A 22105-nucleotide genomic window follows, 5' to 3' on the forward strand; every position below is an offset into this window, starting at 1 on the left:
ATCGCTCGAGCTAGTCTTATTTCCATTCTGTTTGTAAGCATATGTCAGTGTTTGATATTAATGAAATGAAGTGTTATTTCTGCTGCATCTTTGTATTTATGGTTATATCTATAATTTTTTCCATTCCTATTTAAATCAAGATTAGTAGTATCAGAGTAGTCTTCTCTTTCTTTGTTTTTCTTTGCATGTCCCTAATGAGGTCGGGATATAAGGAGTTAGGGCTTGAACTAGTCGAACCTTTGTAAGACCAGCCTCACAAATCTCGATGGCCTCCCATGGAGGATGAAAAGAAAGACGAGGAGGCAGGAGATCCTATCAAAATCTTGCTTGAAGAAGCCCTCGAGCGACAGAGGAACGCGATGATGGACAACTTTGCCCAGATCCTTCAGCGGCTACCCAAGGGTGACACATCTACTTCTGGCAGCTACTCTGGAAGCGCCACACCCTTTAAGGTACAATTTAACTTTGACATTCCCATATTTGAGGGTCAGATAGATGCAGACGCTGTAGATAAATGGTTAAATCTACTAGAAGGATATTTTTCTGTTCATGATTTTTCCAGCCGGGAAAAGATCACTTTTGCACTTCTCAAAGCATCCCCCCATGTCAAGGACTGGTGGGAAACCTACTGTGAGTAGAAGGATGAAAGTACGAACTCACTTTTTTTAGCCACACCCACTTGGAACTCATTCTGGGATGCCATCAAGGAGCAGTACTACCCTGTCGAGAGCTATGAGGATAAATACATAAAGTGGACAATGCTACAACAGGGAAGGGACCAAGACATGCCAAAGTTTACCAATGTTTTTCATACCCTTCGCACAAAGTTGGGTATCAAGGATTATGAGAAGCATTGGTTCTCAAGTACCGCGACTGCCTACACAGGTGCATCCAGGAGGAGATGGAGTTTCTGGACATCTCCTCGCTTGGTACGGCATACTCATATGTTGTTAAGATCGAGCAAAAGTTTAAACAGAAGAAGAGAGACTTTGGATCTGCGAATCCGAAGCAAGGGAAAGGTGCCCCCAAACTGCAAAACAAAGGACAAAGCCAAGGCGGGGCAGCCCAGGACAACCTACCAAAGCCGCAAGCAAAGAACATCACCACAAAGCAAAAGAAGGACATAGGAAAGTGGTGTGAGTTCCATAAGAGCTCCATTCACAACAAAAGTGAGTGTTGGGCCAACAAATCACTGGTGGCCGAGCTAAAGGCTTCAGAATTAGATGCATGTCCTGACTCTAAGTCAGAACCCAACAAAGGGAATGACAAAGGGAAGCAGATTATCAATGCAGAGCCCAATGCCATCATTGCCACCATGAAGATCCAGAAGGAGGAACTCGAAGATATAGAGGAGGGGCGCCTCTTCCACTCCCATATGTGGGTAAAGAGTTCCCTGCTACAGTTCATTATCGACAGCGGGAGCCAAAAGAACCTCATTTTGGCAGAGGTCGTGAAGTAGTTGGGCTTACCAACCACAACACATCCACAACTGTACACCATCCAGTGGCTTCACCAAGGACGGGATTTTCACGCGAGCCAGTAGTGCTGCCTTCTATACAACATCAAGCCCTTCACGGATGAGATATTATGTGATGTTTCTCCCCTTGATTTTTGTGATGTATTATTAGGCCAACCATACTTATGGAAGCAACATGTTGTGTATGAGTCAAGGCCTCCTTCTATTATTGTTACTTTGGGAAATAAGTTGTACAAGATACCGGAGGTAGCACCGCCTACCGCCATCTCTTTGGTTACTGCAAAACAATGCAATAAGCTCATTTCCAAAATTGGGAAATTTGTTTTCCTGATGATACGCCCTCACGGAAAGAAGAAGATAGTGGCCACAACCTCCAGACAGGGCCCCTCTGCATAACAACAACAGATGGACAAGGTCGTGGAGGAGTGCGAGGACATCTTCACCTCCCCTACAAGGGTGCCTCTGCACTGTCAGGTCAAGCACTCCAATGATCTGACTCCAGTTGCACCGCTACCTGATGGACCAATCTATCGGCGCTCCATTCTAGGGAATGACAAAATAAAGAGGTAGATTTAGGAGCTGTTGTAGAAAGGTCACATCCAGCTGAGTTAATCACCTTGTGGGAGCCTGATCGTGTTGGTACAAAAGAAGGATGGGACTTGGAGACTCTGTATTGACTATCTAGCACTGAACAAGATAACTGTCCAGAATAGGTACCCGATCCCATGGATTGATGACCTTCTGGACCAACTGAAGGGGGAAAAATATTTTAGCAAGATCGTCTGGAAATTAGGATATCACCAGGTATCAATCGAACGCTACGATGTGTGGAAGACTGCCTTCAAAGATAAGGAGGGCCTTTTCTAATGGTTGGTTATGCCTTTCGGGCTGACGAATGCTCCTGCAACTTTCATGAGGATGATGGATGACATCTTGCGGCCATTCACTAACTCATTTGTAGTGGTATACTTGGATGACATCTTGATCTTCAGCCAAAGTTGGGAAGAGTACCTCCACCACATCCGACAGGTTCTCCAAACACTGGGCAACATAAGCTATGTGCCAATTTGGAGAAATTCACTTTTGGCATGACCTAGGTTCAATATCTGGGATACATTATTGATGAATGGGGGTACATGTGGATCCAGCCAAGATCCAAGTCATTTAGGATTGGCCAGCTCCAACCACTCTGACAGAGCTCCGCAACTTTCTAGGTCTTGCCAATTTCTACCGTAGGTTCGTGTTGGGATTCTCTCATATCACTTGGCCCTTAAGTCAAGTCACCAAGGGAGGAGTGAAAGAAAAATTATTTTGGTCTAAATCTCAACAGAAGGCATTCACAGAGTTGAAACATCACCTCTGCTCTGCACCAGTGCTCACATTACCAGACTTGCAACAACCATTTGAGATCAAGGAAGATGCCTCTGACTATGTTATTGGGGTAGTCCTTACTCAACAAGGGCATCCAGTGGCATATCATAGTGAGACACTTTCAGACACAGTCCAGAAGTATCCCACTTATGACAAAGAGATGTATTCGATTGTGTAGGCCCGTCGACTATGGAAGCATTACATTTTGGGGAAGGAAATGGTCATCCGCACAGACCACTGACCCGTGCAATTCATACAGACGTAAAGGAAGTTGTTGAAGAGAGATTCCATACAGGCTGGTAGATTATTTAATTAAATGGAAAGACCTGTGAGCAATTTTGAAACCAACGTTTTGGACTAGCTAGGTGAGTCCATCATCAGGGTAATGAGATCTGCATTTTGAGAAAGAGAGAGTCAAGAAAATGAGAACCTATTAATAGAAGGATGGATAAACAACCTAGGTTTGGAGAGGTCGGCTTGCATGTCATCAATTTATTAATAAATGGATTAAATAAATTTTTAATTTTGATTTTAAATTTTAATTTAAAATGAAGTTGCAGAATGATCGCCAACAGAATTGGTCTGCATACTTGCAACAATTCAATTTGAATATAAAGTATAAGAAGGGAAATGTTTCATATTGCCTCAACCGACCACCGACCATGGCGTTAACCACTGTGCTCAACTCTTGTGGGCACGAGTCTTTTGATTGGCCACTTCTCTACAAAAGCGACCTAGAATTCAACCACACATGTCAGACACTCTTGGAGGGTTAGCAAGTTTGATATTTTCACCTCCAGGATGCCCTATTATGCCACCTGGGACACCTTTGTGTTCTTTCAAGAAAGCATGCCAATATGATTTGGGAAGCACACTACAGTCGGGCTGTTGGACATTTTAGGGTCGAGAAAATGGTGGCAGTACTACAGAAGTATTTCTATTGGTCGAATATTCAACAGGATATCAGGAAGTACATCAGATCTTGCACTACCTGCGCCATTGCCAAACCGAACGTCGAGAAGCAAGGCCTCTATACTCTACTTCCTACCCCTAGTTGACCTTGGGAATCCATCTCCATGGATTACATGTCAGGCCTTCCTTCTACTAAGCATGGCAACGACTGTGCTTTTGTGGTCATCGACAGATTCTCAAAGATGGCCATTATGGTGGCCTACAAGAAGAATATCATAGCAGAAGCCACTGCTAAAATATTCTTTGAACAAGTGCGGGTACACTTTGGGATCCCACGGTCTATCATCTTAGATCGGGATAGCAAGTTCCTCAGTACATTTTGGTCCAGTCTCTAGTCAATGCTAGAAACCAAGCTCACTAAGTCCACAACTTTCCGTCCCCAAACTGATGGCGAGACAAAGGTCATCAACAGGATGATCGTACACACTATGTGCATGTACAACTCAAAGCATCCACGCACATGGGATGAGAGCCTCCCCTATGTAAAATAAAACTATAACCGGGCTCTCCACAGCTCGACTGGCCACAACCCTTTTTAGGTGGGCTTGGGATTCCAGCCACTATGTCCCATTGATGTGGCCATGCCATTTGCAACTACTCCGGTAGATTTGGCTCATGTCCAGTCTGAAACTAGTAAGGCAAACAACTTCATTGAGCACATCCAACATATGCTCCAGCAGGTCCACGACATTTTGGAGAAATCAAATGCCAAGTACAAGCAGCGAAATTATCAACATCGGGTGCCCCACAAGTTTCAGGTGGGCGACAAAGTCTGGTTTCATTTGTAAAAGGAACACCTTACTGGAGCCTATTGGAAACTTAAAGAACTCCAATATGGTCCTTATACCATTACCAAAGTTGTGGGAGGCAATGCATTTGAGCTGAGCATTCCCCCATTCCTTGGCCTGCACCTAGTCACAGGGAATTCACTTAGTGAGCCTCTGACATATCATGTGTGTTCATGACGTATTAAACAATAACCTTAATTTGACTACATATTGGAAAATACCTTTAAAAATCACATTATTTAACCCCCTACCAATATGAACCCAATACAACTTCCCAATTAAAAAAACCCGTACTTTCACTAGATATTGTAGGTATCCATTTTTTCATTAACAGTTTTTATACTGCTTTATATTTTTTCATTAACTTTAAGCTCCATTTTTATATTTTCCAATATAAAAACCCTTTACCCCTATATATCCCCCAATATATTATGTCATTTTTCCTCAATATATATCCCCCAATATGAACCCACGTGGTATGATATTGCTCCCCATTGAAGCCCCAGTGCACCCAGTGTTCAATGTGGACCATCTTCAACCATACTACCCACCATTGCTAGACACATCAGACATTGCAGAACAACTCACACCTATAGAGTTAAATCCAGATTGTATGTAACAAGCCACAACTGATCGAATCAAGGACACACAGATAAAGAATACCCGACAACAAAGGATCAAACTATATCGAGTTGTCAAAGCAGGCCAACTCCTTCACCAGGGAAAGTGGCTCACCAGGGACCAAGTTCAACAGAAGTTTCCTCATCTCATGGAGGAAATCAACGCAATGGGGACCATTGCTTCCTAAGGGAGGAGGAATGATCCAGGGGGATATTGGTGGCAACCCACCTATTCCACTTGGACCCCCACCATTATTTCTTTTAGTTTTTTAGTTTCCTTATTTGTAGCACAATTTACTATTTTTGGCAGTTTTTCAGGTCCTAAACTTCTGGAGCCATTTTGAGGCCCTAAACGACGTTTTTTGGGAAAACTGAGAGCATTAATGATGCTCACTCAAAATTTGTTGTCCTCGGATAGGTCTTTCTAACGAGGTATTGTGCACATCAAACAAAGATCGTATGCCAAAGTTACGACCCCGGGAAGTTGATGTACCAATTTACCCACATGGGACCCATAATTTGGCGCTTCATCTCCTAGGGTTATGTTTTTGGATGTTTAGGGTTTTCCATTATTTCTCAATAATAAATAGGCCATGGAATCTCATTGTAACACAATTGAGAGGCATGCAACCGCCACATCTCTTCTCAGAGATAAGCTACCATCGCCCGAGCTAGTCTTATTTCCATTCTATTTGTAAGCATATGTCAGTATTTGATATTAATGAAATGAAGTGTTATTTCTGCTGCATATTTGTATTTATGGTTATATCTTTAATTTGTTGCGTTCCTGTTTAAATCTGGATCACTACTGCATTTATGGAAACAATTCAAAAGCTACATGGAAACCCAAAGATTATTGTAAGCAAAAAAGATCCCGTTTTCAGTAGAAATTTTTGGACATAATTATTTTCTGGTATTGGTACTCAGTTAGCTCATAGCTCATATTATCATCCTCAATCTGATGGGAAAACTACTATAGTAGACAAATGTTTGGAAGGATATCTTTGTTGCTTTGTATCTGATAAACAAACACAATGGGTCAAATGGTTGCCTCTAGCTGAATGGTGGTATAACACTTCCTTCCATATTGCAACAAAAATGACCCCATTTATGGCACTTTATGGATATCATCCACCGTCCATCACATCATATTTAAGAGAAAATTCTAAGGTTCAAGCAGTGGAAAATCACATCGAGCATCAACAACAAGTTCTCCAACTCTTAAAGGATAACCTCACTTTTGGGCATAATAAAATGAAACAACAAGCAGATCAACATCGAATCAAAAGAAGTTTTGATGTAGATGATTGGGTATTCCTACGGCTACAACCATATAAACAAATGTCCCTGAAGCAAGCTAAGAAGGATAATAAATTATCACCAAAGTATTATGGTCCATACAAGGTTTTGCAAAAGATAGGTACTATGGCTTACAAATTGGAGCTTCATGCAGCATTCCTAGTGCACCCAGTTTTCCATGTTTCATGCTTAAAGAAGGTTATAGGTGACAAGCTCCCAGTTCAAACAATATTGCCAAAACTTGATAAGGAAGGAAAAATCATATTTGAAACTGAAGCAGTCACAGAAACAAGAATTCAACAACTATGAAATCGATTAATTTTAGAGTATCTCACCAAGTGGAAGAACTTACTCACAGAAGATTCCACATGGGAGTATGAGAATTTTATACAGAAGCATCCAGAAGTACTCAAGCGTTGTGGACAAATTTTTTTTGAAGGAGAGAGGCATGTTAGGTCCCTATAATATTGGTGATTCCCCCATTACTATTGTCATTGTAGCCATTATTGTTATTTTTGTCACCCTATTGTCTCTATATTATTATTATTGTGCCCCATAGAAGCCCACTATTGTTATTTTTGTGCCCTTATGTTATTATTGTTATGTTGGCTTTGGTTATATTGTGACCCCTTAGACTCCTATATATAGTAAGGAGGTTTTGTCATTTGTATCGTCCAAGAATTGTTCATTTGTGTAATGTAAAGGAGGTTCCCCCCTCGAAGAGGTTGATTTGTAAGTCATTGATCTATCTTTTCTATCTTCTTGTGAGTTGGTTTCATAACATTCCATGAGTCTCAGTTGAGAATTTATGCTCTCTGGCCCAAAAATGGAAGTAAGAATGCAATTGATATGTAATGGTTGAGTGATGCAAAGATTGCACCTTCTATTGAAATAGAGAGTCACACATTATCAATCTTAAGTAATGTTATGTACAAAGTCCTAGCTAGAGACACCCACTACTGCAGAGCCAAGCATCTTCAGGTTAAATCTCTCTTCCTAATTCATCCATTTTTCTTATAAAAAGAATATTATTCATGACTTTTGTGAAAATTTATATTATTCATTAGTTTTGTGTGAAAGATAAAAGTAATTGAGATTTTGTGGAAACCTCTCTTTTAGAAGAAACCCATTGATGCCATTGCCTCATTTTGGAAGTTATTAATGCAATAGACAGTATTGACATCCCATTGAAGGATATTGTTGTTTACTTATAGTAGATAGCATCTTCCACAACCTCCCCTGTTTTGTAAGTATTTCTGTATAATAATGGTTGAAAGAGAATTTAAGCATTTCTAGGTAACAATCATTGAAAGAAAATGTTAGATGAAGGCATCTATATTTGATAAAGGGAATCTATATTAGGCCATAGAATATTAATTCTATCATTTTAAAATTGGAAAATATCTATATATGAAAAAATATGTGTATCAATACGTCATACTTGACATGTTGTTGTTTATTCTTTTGATTCATTTAAAGATCCATAAAATGATCCATATATGTAAGAGCATACCTTCAATTTGCAGCAACGACAATTCAACAATGTCTAAATAGGCAGATAAATGGGAAGATATATTTAAGAGCATAACTTAAGTTTGCAACAACAACTAAATGGGAAGCCGCATATAAATGGGAATCTAGAGAGACTTTGAACATCAGCATACTCATTTTAGTTTGCAACAACAACTAAATTGGAAGCAACGACATACCTTCAGTTTGTAGCAGCATCTAAATGGCAACTAAATGGGAAGCTGCATAAAATGGGAAGCTAGATAGACTTTCAGCAACAACATACTAATTTTAGTTTGCAACAACAATTAAATGGGAAGTTGCGTTTAAATGGGAAACCATATAGACTTCCATCTTTACAAGAAGAAAATATATCATAAGATCATCGGGAAGGCATCATGGTCTAAAGTTTTAGTGTCATTGTGTTTTAGTGGCATACATAATGCTAGCCATGTGACAACGACGTCAAAGGAGTTAGGCAATGAAGACAGTGGGACAATTAGCCAGCGAGGTGCCAACGTCATGGAATCGGTTAGGCAGTGAGGCAACTATCCAGTCAGGTGCCAACTTCATGGAAGCATTTAGGTGGCATCGACAATATGAACAACATTCAAGAAAGTATTATGTATTTTTATTAAATTTTGTATCATTTTAAGAAATGATACCTAGCCAAAAGTTGAGATATCCAATGTTTGTTATTATTTTGAACTCATATAAATGTTTTATCCAAAATTCGCAATTACCTGTGAGCCAACCAAAGTTGAGATATCCAAAGTTACTTCAAAAATACCCACAAGCCAGCCAAAGTTGAAATATCCAAAGTTTTCATTTATGCATGAATGAAAACCTCACTATATCCTAAACTAAATTTCATTGGGATGCGTGAGTCTTGCAATAAGACTCCAAATGTTACGGACTAATAAAAAATAACATAATACATTTTATATTACTTTTTTATACTAAATGTTTGGTTAAAGATTCCGTGCAGATAAATATTTTTGGTCAAACAAAAGATTAATACACCATCAATGCTCTATTGATCACTAATAGTCCCAGGCATGGACGAACAACTAGCCCACAACAAACTAGTTGTTGGTAAAGCTTAAAAATCACACCAATTGCTGCTAAAGGCATAAAAGCATAGCAAAGGTGCAAACTTTTTCTTTTTTTTTAGAAGAAGAAGCAAAGGTGCAAGCTATAAGTCATGGAGGAATATAAATTTAATATGCAATGAAATTCATTTGAAGCTCGAGTATGGAAGGTTTTAGGCCATACGAGACGATCGTAAATATTCTTCCGTCTCCGTAACACCAAGTGAAATCATATAAAAGATGCTTTTGCGCGGTTAAAAGATGGTTTTTTATGTAAGGAAACATGTTAATGGCCCAAGATCGAGAGGCATATGGAAAAAGTGAAAGTATGCCCCCTTAAGGATCACCAATGGATAATTCCAAGTGATATGGTTTTCCTTGAATAAGGGTGATGAATTAGCCTGCATTCGAGGGTAGTAGCAAGTGATGGTTGTCCTCACTACTAGTTTGATAACTCAATTATGATTATTTTTTCCCGTCAAATAAAATGACAATGAATAATACTTTTGGCTAGGTTGAATGGTGGATTTTTTCTACCAAAAAGTGTTTTCCTATTAAGATATGGTTTTTTCCGAGATTTGAAACTCAATTTATCTGTCTAGTATGATTTTTGGGTAGTTGTTGGAGTAGACTCAAGAGTATAATAACATTCTCACTAAATCAATTCCAAATTCCTTAAATGACTAGAAATTTTCCCTAAAGGTGCAAAGGTACACTAAAGGAATAAAATATTTGAGAAGATCATCTTACCATGAATAGATCCCACCATTAAATGCATGCACATAAGGTTTGTAAAACTCTCCAATGCAAGCATCATTAGTCATTTCTTTGAGTGGAGCTAAATTTCTTCTTGATAAGAATACATAGATGACAAATATCTAAATTTGCTCAAAGACATTAGTAAGGAGCATACAAATATTTGAGAAGGACTCCACATCTCATAGAAACATTGTTAGGCTGGACAGAGACTATTCATCCCAACCAATTCCATATCCTCATTTTTACCTGCCTCCTTTCAATTAAAATATGACACGTCGGGTGGGTCTGCAATGTTCATAATGTCTACAGTCACGGTTATTTGTTTCAAGTAGAATTGAAGGCCATGAATTTTGAACAGAAAGACTAATGAATAGAATTAGGTTGTTGTTGGGACTAACTAAGGTGTTTTTAGTATTCAAAAAGACATCATCGTCAGTTACCTTCCATACAGTCTAGTGTTGGAGCAAGAGGAATGGGAACTACAACAGAGGAGGTGGAATTGGAGAAGAGGGACACTCTTCTAGAGGTGGAAAGAGGGACACTCTTCTATAAAAACCAATCTAAATTCATCAATCGACCACACACATAAACCACATTATCAACAATCAATACCTTGCGTGTAAGCACCCAATGACTCACCTACTCGTTCCCGAACAAGATGGCTATATAATGGATTGAATAACGATTTTCTCAGGAGGGGCGGAAATCTCTGCGGTTCCTTCTTTGAAACTTTATTTTATTTCATTGCTTCTGAGTTCTTTTTTATCTAGTGCAGTTGTTTTGTAGGGTGGAATTAACAAAGACTAGAAAAACAAATACAATTACAAGCATGTGAATTGAAGCCAAACGGTATTAGATAAGCTTGAATGAATTTTAAGCAAAGGAAAATAACTAATGGAAGACACTAGTCGTGCAACTCAACCAACTCGTGCTTCCATTAGGTCTAGTTTTATTGCTATTGGCGCTACTATTAAGGTTGCAGATGACGTTGAAGCATCCTCAGACTCTAATCCAGATGATTTTTATGTATCTCCTAATGATGATTCTGTGTCTAGTAGTGGTGATGAGTTTGATCATGATGAGGAATGATCATGTTGATCACTGATATGTAGACTTGTAGCCTTGTATTAGGCCAATGGCCTCATATCTTGTAGCATTATTTTTGGACTTTATAGGCCATTTAGAGCCACATTACTTATGTATTCCATGAATGATATGCATTGCACTCGGTGCCATTTTGATATATTCACCATTACATGGTATATATATGAGCAAACATTACATATTTTATCTCTATTGGTTTGGAATCACAGTTTTAAATCTTAAAAGTAGTTTCTTTCATTAAAAATTAATTATTTAATGCACTTTTTTTAAAGTTGGTTCATTGAGATCTAGTCAGTCCTAATTTGACCGATTTCTGTTTGAAACCTGGTTTATTAGGTGAACTGGTTCCAATGTTGAATACTATGGATAAAACTAGCTATGTGTGGCCTTAACATTCAAGTGCAGTAGAAAGAACCTCCAGAAGTAGAATAATATAACCATAAGCCAATGGAGATTGTCTCAAAATATTGAGCTTTGGAAGCAAGTGCTACTACACTTTTGAAAAATTGGTTACAGGAAGCCTATGAAGCTACAACAGGTGCAAGAGGTTTTGATATTGGAGTTAACCTAGATGATGGTGTATTTTCAAAACAAAAATTAGATAACTCCTTGGCAAATTTCTTTGTCATATTGTTTGGACCTTGGTGAACAAGATGTATAGGGTTTTTAGGGGAAACAAAAATGGAGCTCCCTTTTCCATCCAAACATGCATTCCTCGCAATGGCTCTTTTTCCCTCCCATTCTTCTAATTTCCTTCTCGTTAGAAATATAATAGGGTTTAGTAGTAGAGATTGAGAAAGTCCCTCACAGACGCCAAGGAAACATACATCACCTCTACACACCATCCTAGTTAACACAAAGCAAATGCCAAGATATAGAGATTTAATCTTACTTGGTTACAACATATAGAGGCAGGGGCATCAAACTTCCATAGAAACAGCTATAAACATCCTTCAAATTTCTATCAAATTAAGACAAAATTCAAACATCGTATGTGTTTTTGTGTTCATCTATTTATTCGATACTCTCTTGTTGTGTCTATTTCTGTGTATGTGCATCTTACAAAGGGATATGGAGAACAAATGGAATGGATATATCAATAGATTACTGATTTCCACATAAGTGGTTCAAATGCATAAAAAGTTTGTTATACTTTTTACAACATTAAGCATAAGTTTGACTCGTTAGTAGTTTCCACACAAAGCATGAAAAAGAAAGTCGACCAACCCCTCCAGAACCTCATCACCAAATCTGACTACCAGATTTAAAGATCTGATCCATTACATGCAACCCACGAGTACCACATAGAAGAAAAACCTAATGTTGAATTAAAAGGTAGTGAAACAGAAAATTCAATAGAGGATGTTTATCATGACCTCAACAATATGTTGGTAATCTTGACTTTGACCTGGTAAAAACTCTGGATAAAATGTAACCTCACCTTCAGATAGTAATATGCACTAGACGGTGAGTGTACGCTTGTAAAATGAACCCTTTTCAATTTCTTCGTCGTATTCAATTTCCTCATTATTATCTTCTGAAAAAAATTCTATTTTTGCCAATCCTAATGGTCCACTGAAACTGAAAGATGGCTCCATTTCATCAATTTCAATGTACTCGACATACAGTCTTTCTGCAAACCTCTCGTTACTATAGCTTAGAAACCATGATAAACTGCATACTATTCCCTTCCTTGATAATTTATGAAATCGAGGTTTGATTCAAGTTTCTAAGCTATAAGTGAAGTAAGGAGGAAAATCTAGAAGGTTTTCTAATGATTTGTTCATTTCATGCCTGCAATAATTGAAACTAAGTGTCATAACATCCATGTTTAAGGAAAGCCACTGAGGGCATGTGACTTTGTTATGTCTTTTGATGAAAATATCCACACTCTAAGAAGTTCAATTCACTTCAATAATGGATCTTGACTAAGGACAACAACTTGTGACATTTTCTTTAGAAGTTTGCTAAAATATTCAGGTCCTATCTTCCTATATGAATTTAATAAGTCTTGTTGCAATATCAATTTTGGCTTCAAATCAAGACCAAGGATCTTCAAACACTGCACTTTAATAGAAGCAAGTGCCTCATAGATTACACCAAAACTGAGGAGACTCTCCACATTCTGTTTCATTTGTTCCTCCTAACTAAAACCTAGAACGTATGGTTTCTTCTCACGAATTCTTTCTATAAATTCTTTTCGGAATCCCAAGCTTATAAGATAGTCCACAATCAGCATAATAACCCTTCAAGCTTGCATGGCCAAAATACGAGGACATCATGTCAGCATGGCTCTAATCTAAGATCTACAGTCCACGTTGATGCTGACTAAGTACGCCACTGAAGTTCTCATTGTACCTTTGAGCTTAAAGCTGAGTAGTTCAGGATAACTCTCTTTGACTCGTGGGATGTCATTCGCCTTAATGTCTAGCCCTCCAAGAAACTTGACAATAGGTTGAAGGTCTGTGACAACACTGTAATGCAACACTTGTGGGTATATTTGAAGTAGATCTAGAAGCACAGATTTACAAACACTGAAATTCTCCAAATAGTCAAGAATAGGCAACATGTTCCTTTTCACACTACATTCCAACATTAGAGGGTACTCATTTATATCCTAAATTCTAAGTCCTAATTTCTGCAAAAATTCGACCCTTTTTCATAACATTTACTGTAGTAGGAAGGGTTAACTCTTCAAGATCCTTCGTATCTATTCCCATTTTTCTTAAGTGATCACAAATTATAACATTGACATTAGGGTTTTTATTGGAACCGTTGACAATACCCGTTGAAAAGGTAAAGGCGCCTTAGATGAAGTAGACATTGCCTTGTAATTGGAGATGCAATAGATGTTTCATTCAACAACCAATCCTTCTTTCCAATGTTGTAAGGCCACCCCTTTTCATAGAAATGAAGATTCTTTGGCCTAGTTTGGCTTATAGAGACCAAGTTTAAAATTGGAATTCAAAGCGGTCTTGGTATGGCATAAACTACACAAATTGGATTGTGCAAAGAACCAATACAAAACCGCCATACCCTCTAGCATACCACTATTACCAAAAGGCAAGTTTCTCTTGCATTAACACCTCTAGTAGTAAGATTTTCCTGCTCAAACTTCTAGTGGGTTCAATCCATGTTGTGTTGCACATTGTTTATAATAAAAATAAAGAATGGTCCATGCAAAGAAACTAAAGAAATCTTCTAGGTGCTTTAAAATACAGTGTAGAATTGGTAAATTAACTGCTCCACCAATGAACTGGAACTACCAGATGCTGAAACCTTCTAAAAACCTTTAATCACATAAGCATAATTGTTTATGAGGGATTTTGGATCAAATAGCATAAACTCATTATCTGAATTGCATTCAAAGACAAAATCCGAAACTGATCACCAAACAACAAAGGTAATATAGCAGTGATGTCTTTCCATGCGAAGGAGGTATAGAGCCTGTCTTCGATGCAATGGAGTCAGAGGGTGCCCATCACGCAATTTTGTCGGTGGAGAAATCGAAAATCTAATCGTTGTCTTTTTTGATGTCAAAAATTGTTACAGAGGAAGACAAAAATAAGCTCTTGTGATTTGGTGAATTTGCCCAGCCAAAATTCATCATAGGAACACCTTCAGTGTAACAAGTGACTACTCTATGAATATTCAATTTAAAAATAAAAAGTAATTGAAAAATAGAAATAAAATATAGTTGTAAAAAATGATGTCTTTTTTTTTCATAGTTGGGAAAACATGTCAAACTAGTAGTGAGGACAACCATCTCTAACTCCTACTTGACTAGGAAAACCACACCACCTAGAATAATCCATTGGTGATCTGTAAGGGGGCAGACTTTCACTCGTGCCAGATGCCTCTCGGTCTTTTGCCATTAACCTATTTCCTTACGTCTTAGAAAAACAAGCTCTCACCCAAACATCCATTCAATTTTTTTATTATATAAATTACTCAATTTAAAAATAAAAATTAAATTAAAAAATAAAAATAAAAAATATTTCAAAAAGTGATGTCTTATCCATTCAAAAAGATATATTATATACAAACTTATTATCTCATATATTCCACCTTGATTGCAATGCACAGCTTAAAGGAGGGTTAGTCCGCATATTCCACCATGATTTTGACCAATAAACGAAGGATATGATATAATTCAACATCCCATCGAGACATCCTAGGTGTCATAATTATTCAAAGAATAAAGCACAAATATTGACAAACACAATAAAGCATTTCGTACTCAGATAATGCGAGAGTCGTGAATGCCTAGTCTACGAAAAAGAAAAGCATATTTTCAAGAGTGCCACTGAGATGGAATATTCCCATTCTTGAAAGTTGCTTAAGCATTTCAATGGGACAAAGAAATGATAACTTATTTCTTTAAGTTCAAGTTCTATTGTGATATGTTTTAATACAATAGGTTTTATTTATTAAAGATGGTCTTTATAATGGTTATATTAACTATTTTTTAATTCTTACTAATAACTTAAAAAAATAGCTGTGTTTTTCAAACTTATGTTTTATATATGTGATATGTTTTAATACAATAATTTTTATTTATTAAAGAGGGTCTTTATAATGGTTATATTAACTATTTTTTAATTCTTACTAATAACTTAAAAAAATCGTTGTCTTTTTCAAACTTATGTTTTATATATGTCACTGATACATCATCCCTTTCCAAGTGTTCTAAGATGCATATTACATTATTAAAATAGAAAAAAACAAAACAATATTTTTGAGAATTTTCTAACTTAGTTTAATTATTGAATTTTGAAAACTATTATTTTAATTTTATTAAAATAATATTAATTATGATTATTTAAAAATAATATATTCATTCAAAATATTTAAATCGTTAAATAGATAAATTCAATATTATTTTCTTAGTTGAATAGAATTTTTGTTTAAAATAATATTTCTATTTAATTGATTAAGTTTCATTATATAATTTTATTTGTTGTGAATATCATTTATTTTAATGATTGATTAATGCTCACTTGATTAGAATTGGTTTATTGATATTTAAGAAAAAAAAGAGATTATTTGAATTTCTTTAAAATTTTATTATAGGCTAGAAAAGCATTGAGAGAAACATTCCAAGATCATCATAGTTTTAAAGAATTAAAGTTAGTAAGATAAATATAATGATAAATTCTTTGAAATTGGATTTAATTTGGGCATGAGGGGTGCAAAGATGATAGATTATTTTCTCTCTGAGATTTTTTGGAATTGTTCAATGTCCAATTTCACTACACAACTTGTCTAAGTTCATTTCTTTTTAAATATATTTTTTCTATTTCATATGAAATGAAAAGGTACAATCCCTTTACTACAAATGAAGTCTAAAATCAACTTAATCCAACCATGAAACTTACTATAAAAAATTAACAATATTATTTTCTTCTTTACACTAGTCTATACTACAAGGTATTTTTTATTCTTTAGATTAGAGTTAACCAGATCATTATATATATATATAGATAGATAGATAAATAGATATATCTTTTTATCCGCTAATTCTATATAATAATATTTTAATATTACAATATGGTACAAAATCACTCATTCCTTTAATTTCCAATAATTCAATAAAAAATTCAAATTTTTATATTATTTCAATTTTAACTCATCTTACATTTGAAATAATTTCTTATTATTTATATTGTTTATTGAATTTTTAAAATTGAAATATTTTGAATCATTTAAATTTTAAATAAATTATTTAATTAAAATTACTTATGAAAAAAACTCATAAAAAATAATTTGTATATTTATTCATATACCGTTCAATGTAAATCACTAATTTAAAAACTAATATGAAACAATATCTAATAAAATTAATTAAATTTATTTACAAAATAACTCATTATAATTTAAATCATTAAATTGAAAAAATATAATAAATATTTAAATACATAATAAATATATTAAGCTTTAAAAATTTATGATATCTATGATTGTGAAAGATAATTCAAATAGATGTATACAAGATTAACTTTATAAATTTTTATTTTGTTTCATATTTTAATTTTATTTAATTAAATTTTTATTGTTTGATTGGTCTGGGTTTTTATTTTTTCTAATCCTGCTCACGTACAGCGGTCGTACCACTATTAAATCTTGATTTGATTATTAAAATTATTAACGTCCTGTGATAGTGATAGTTGGGAGGATAACCTCGCGTACAGTACGATTATTAAAATGATTAAGTTGCTGTGATGGTTGGGAGAATAACCTCGCGTACAGTAGAGCTTTAGCTGCTCATCATAGATGATTGGATTTAAAGCCGTAGTGATTATGCTTTTTTTGTTTATGTTGATGGAAATTCTCGTTATATTTTGAAAAAAATTGGCAGGTTTTTGTAAATCTATGTAAAAGCCGTCAAACTTTTATAATTTTAGATGTCTTAAAATTTTTTGATTGTGCTAAATTTATTTCAGCCATCAAAAACATAATTTAAACACTGTATTTATAAGATTTTTCTAAAATTTTTGCTTAGATTTCCACCACTTTTAGTAGCAACGGCCCGAATAGACCACTCCAAATTTCAATCTTGATTTGATTATTAAATGCCCAGTTATATGCAGGCTGGATAACCGGATAACACGTGCGCGCAGAGATTAGATAAATAAGAAATAAGTACGCGCGTGTTATCGGGTTATCCAACTTGCATATAAACAAGCATTTAATGCCCTATGGCAGGCTGGTTAGTTCCAGCCTTAACATGGTGGAAAGGGTAACCTCGCATACAGTACGTGTGCAGGGTTGCATCTGCTCATGATAAATGGTTGAATTTAATAAGACGCCATGACGCATAAAATTTGAGAGCTATCATAGTTAGTTTCATTTTTACAATATTTAATTTATATTTCTGATGTAATGTAGACTTTTAAGACATTATTTGTTTTAACAAATTTTAACAATTAATATTCTGTGATTTATTTATCATACTTTTTGGAAAAGATATGGCAGATGTTGATATTAATTTTAAAGACCTATTATAAATATCATATTAAAATTATTAAAAAATTTGTGTTTATAAAAATAAATTTGTTTATAAAGTTTTTGTATTTTTATTTTATTTTTTAATTTATAATAATTTCTTTTAAGAGCAATTTTTTCTTATTTATTTTAAAATAAAATAAATTAATGTGGCCCACCTCTTTATGATAAGCATGCTCATGCTCTTAGTTGCATTTGGCTTCTTCGATGATTATCTTTGGGTAAATGCATATATGTATATGTTGCGGTGATTTTCTTTTATATAAATGGGTTATGTTGTTTAATGTTCGATTGAGCCTCCAACCATACCCGTGGGTCGTATATATTAATGAAATTGCTGGAATTACACACCTTCCAACCATACTCTATTTAGGATTTGAAACTTTATCCAACCTTCCCTATCTAGATCTACGGTCATGGGTACATAGGGTTAATCTGATGGTGGACAAAGACTAGGGTAGTTATGGGAATAACCCGTGCGTCAACGCTCTACCATCCTCGATGGAGTTTCTAGATTTTTAGTGGCAATTTTCTACCATTTCTTCGAACCCAGGTCTTTCCTCTGCGAAATCTTTGTCTGTAGCCATTTTCCTCTGCGAAATCTTTGCCTGTAGCCATTTTCCCAATCTTGGTATCTAGTTACACAACGTGTGAATGGTTCTAGGTTTGGCCACTAGTGAATTTTCAATTCTTCATTTCGCTCCACTCGCTCGGCCAAATGGTTGGCCAATTATCACCCTAGTATTCTAAGGTAACTATTTTTTTCCTTCATCAAGCTTATTGTCATGAGGAATCCCCAAACCTTGATTGCATTTTTTGAATTGTATTAACAAGGTTAGGGTTACTGTTTGTGGTTATGCCTTTGTTGTTAACATGTGAAAACAACGACAGTCAAAATTTTAAGGACATGTTGATATCCTTACTGTTAGAAAATTATATATTACAGAGAAATGGAACACAAAATATTGCAGAAATATAAACACAGAAAACGCATAAAACAAGAGAGACACAGATATACGTGGTTCACCTAGTTTGGTCTACGTCCACGGAGAAACAACCAGTCCTTCCTTTTATATTATCCATAAAACTGAAGAGATACAACCTACAACAGATCCGCTATAATTCTGTCTTCTCTCTCGCTCAATCTCCTCTCTCTTCTCGCTCAGAATACAGATCTACATAGACACAATACAATACTCTCATATATAACGTGAGGTTGCCTTTTAGGGAAAAAAAACACCTAAATTAAATATAACTTCTATCGTGAGATCTCCGCCTAATGAACGACCCACATTGACTACGAAATTACAACATTTTACAAGGCAATTCTACATCTATTTTTAGCTATCCCCTCGCCAAGGGGGCTCCCAAAGGTTGCAACTGCCCCCCCCCTGCAGCGAGTATTTTTACGGGTGGTCCAATGCGACGATACCTTTGAACACAGAAGATAATCAGGCTCCACACCCAACAATCTCCCACTTGGAGACTGATTATAGCAACTCCACCGCTGCTTCATTTGTTGGATAATGACTCCACTTTGGACCTGGATGTTTCTCATCTTTTTCGTCATACTTGAAGACCAATTAAAACTGAGCAGATTCTCAGTTTCTCCCTGGTTACAAATTTTGTTAACATATCTGCAGGATTCTGGGTAGTGTGTGTCTTTTCCAGCTTCAACTGTCCATCTTCCCATGCTGACTGTATGAAATGGTACTTGAGTTGTATATGTTTAGTCTTGGAATGAAATGCAGAGTTCTTTGCAAGATGTATGGCACTCTGGTTGTCACTGTATAACCTGCCCAACTCCTGCTTCTTACCCAATTCATCCAGAAACCTTTGTAACCAAATAATTTCTTTACTAGCCTCTATAGCAGCAACATACTCTGCTTCTGTTGTTGAGAGTGCAACAACACTTTGTAGTTTTGAGACCCAATTGACAGTTGTTCCACCTACAATAAACACATACCCTGTTGTGCTCGTCATGTTATCTCTATCACCCACCATATCTGCATCAACATATCCCTGTAGAGCAATGTTTGAACCACCAAAGCATAATGCTTGATTTGTGGTACCTCTCAAATACCTGAGAATCCACTTCACCGCCATCCAATGTTCTTTTCCTAGATTGTTCATGTACCTGCTTGCAACTCCCACTGCTTGTGCAATATCAGGCCTTGTGTAGACCATTGCATACATTAAGCTTCCAACTATTGTTGCATATGGAACTTTATACATATGAGCCATTTCTTTCTGAGCCTTGGGATACTCCTCCTTACTTAATTTGAAATGGCTAGCCACATGTATACTAACTGGTTTGGCATTCTTCATATTAAATCTTTTCAACACCTTTTCTATGTACTAACTTTGAAACAATGTTAATTTGTGATTCTTCCTGTCTCTAGTTATTCTTATACCAAGGATTTGTTTTGCATCACCCAAATCTTTCATTGCAAATGAGCTTGCCAATTTTCTTTTTAGCACATTTATTTCCTGCATGTTAGAACCTGGAACAAGCATGTCATCTACATACAATAACAGTGTAATATACTGCCATCATTTTTCCTTTTGAAATAAACACAATGATCAGAGTGACATCTAGTATAACCTTGTTGAGACATAAACCTGTCAAATTTTAGATACCACTGCCTTGGAGCTTGTTTTAAGCCATACAAGCTCTTCTTCAACCTGCACACTAGTTTCTCCTTCCTTTTTACCCTGATATCCTTGTGGTTGCTGCATATATATCTCTTCCTCCAAATCCCCATGGAGAAAGGTTGTCTTTACATCTAATTGCTCAAGATGCAAATCTTCAACTGCTACTAGACTTAAAATAGTTCTGATTGAAGTCATTTTAACAATAGGAGAAAATATCTCATCAAAGTCTATACCCCTTTTTTGTGCAAACCCTTTCACCACAAGTCTACCTCCATTGTCTTCCTTCAACTTGTAAACCCATTTATTTTGCAATGTTGTTTTACCTGCAGGAAACCTGACTAAGTGCCAAGTCAGGTTATGTGCTAAGGGGTCCATCTCTTATTTCATGGCTTGCTCCCACTTCTTCCTGGTTTCTACCTGTACCGCTTCTTCATAACATTCTGGTTCATGAGAATCAGTCAACAATACATAATATAATGAAGGAGAGTATCGTTCAAGGAGTCTACTTTTCCTAGTAGATCTTCCAACACCACTTTCAGCTGTTTAAAGTGCTTTTTGTTGTTGTTCTGGATGTTGATCATTATGATTTTCAGGCACCATCACTTTTTCTGTGATCTCGTCAAGCACTGTGTATTCTCTATTTTCTTTTTCCTGTTTATTTTCCTGCAGCCAATCCTTATACAAAACCTTTTCATTGAATATGACATCTCTGCTCCTAATGATTTTCTATTTTTCATAATCATAAAAGTGATAACCAAAATCATTAACACCATATCCAATAAAGGTACATTTCTTTGATTTTGCCAGAAGCTTTGTTCTATTTTCTTTATTAATGTGGACAAAGGCTTCACAACCAAAAGTCTTTAAAAAAGAGTAGTTTACATTTTTCCCTGTCCATGCCTCCTCTGGAATACCACCATCCAAGGAACTTGAAGGCCCTTTGTTTATTAGGTAAACAATAGTATCTACAGCATCTACCCAAAATTGTAAAGGCAATTTTGCATGCAATCTCATGCACCTTGCACGCTCCATGATTGTCCTGTTCATCCTTTCTGACACACCATTTTCTTGTGGTGTTCCTAGAACTATCTTCTCTCTGTGAATCCCATTCTCTGAACAGTGCCTATCAAACTCTTTGTTGCAATATTCACCTCCATTGTCTGATCTGAGACACTTCAACATTTTTCCTGTCTCATTTTCAACCAAAGCTTTCTATTTCTTGAAAGTATCAAATACATCAGATTTATTTCGAATACAATAAATCTAGGTTTTTCTGGTTGCATCATCAATAAAAGTAACATATTAACGAGAGCCACCAAGAGATGATACCTGAGCAGGTCCCCATACATCTGTATGCACAAGCTCTATTTTTTCACTATTCTTTTCGTTCCCAACTCTGAGGAATCTGACTCTCTTTTGTTTTCCATAAACACAATTCTCATAGAATTTTAAATC

At 36.0% G+C, this 22105-nt stretch overlaps 1 pseudogene; it reads right to left on the reverse strand.

Annotated features, from left to right (window-relative positions):
* Positions 1-12450: 12450 nt before the first annotated feature.
* On the reverse strand, positions 12451-18613 carry LOC149190907 (transcription termination factor MTERF4, chloroplastic-like; annotated as a pseudogene).
* Between the last annotated feature and the right edge of the window lie 3492 nt (positions 18614-22105).

The sequence above is a fragment of the Pinus tabuliformis genome, chromosome 3_1 (assembly GCF_031772625.1).
Source record: "Pinus tabuliformis cultivar Carrire ecotype Pingquan chromosome 3_1, CPIR1, whole genome shotgun sequence".
NCBI lineage: Eukaryota > Viridiplantae > Streptophyta > Pinopsida > Pinales > Pinaceae > Pinus > Pinus tabuliformis.